The following is an 839-nucleotide window of genomic DNA, read 5'->3' as shown; positions in this document are numbered from 1 at the left end:
TAGGCTTTGTAGACACGTTGTATCATTCATAATTATTTAGACCAGAACCCCAGAATAAATAATAAGCTTAGGACAGGGGACAATGGTCGAGAGCAAACATTTTAGTCCACTTTATACACACCGTGTAGATCTATATTGTGTAGTGGGTGATTGGTGGGTGCTCGAGTGTGGTTTGCGCCTTCTTTCCTCGTTCTCATCCCTCCTCCGTTTATTTTCCTTGTATGTTACTCTCTAGAAGCATAAACAATCTCATCTTCGGCACTTATATGACCTTATTGTGGTGCAAGTGCCTTAAAACTCTTGCTAAAACAAAAACGCATGATGCTACAAGTTCTGGTACTGTGACGGTCTCCGCTCGGAGCAGAGTTCTCTTGACAGCTGGGGGGGGGGGGGGGGATCTGCTTAGACAAGTGGTCCTCTTGGACACATGATATTAAATTATTTCTAAAAGCACAAGGGGGGGGGGGAGGGATTTTGAGATTGGAATTTTTGTTCCTTTATTTCAAATCTGTAACACTTTGTCGTGCCAAGTGACACCTCCCAGATCAAAGACAGATAAACGGCAATAATGAGAACAACTACGTACAAATGGTCATTTTATAAGCGGCTCGTGAGCACACTGTATAACTTCCAAGTTGAGTTGTGTCCGAGGACGACCTTACATCAAACTAGAACCTCCTTGGTTGAGCCTGAATAAAAGTAACTGCAAAAGAAGTTTTATGAATACAGAAACAGCTGATGCGCCGTGCTTTTCGCTGTTACAGACCACGGGCACGTGGCAGGCACACTGCTGAAACTTGCTAGGCTGGCTATCTGTGAAGGGGAGAATTAAAGGAGGG

The sequence above is a fragment of the Aplysia californica genome, unplaced genomic scaffold, assembly GCF_000002075.1.
Source record: "Aplysia californica isolate F4 #8 unplaced genomic scaffold, AplCal3.0 scaffold00276, whole genome shotgun sequence".
Classification (NCBI taxonomy): domain Eukaryota; kingdom Metazoa; phylum Mollusca; class Gastropoda; order Aplysiida; family Aplysiidae; genus Aplysia; species Aplysia californica.
Note: the sequence above shows the minus strand (reverse complement) of the source record.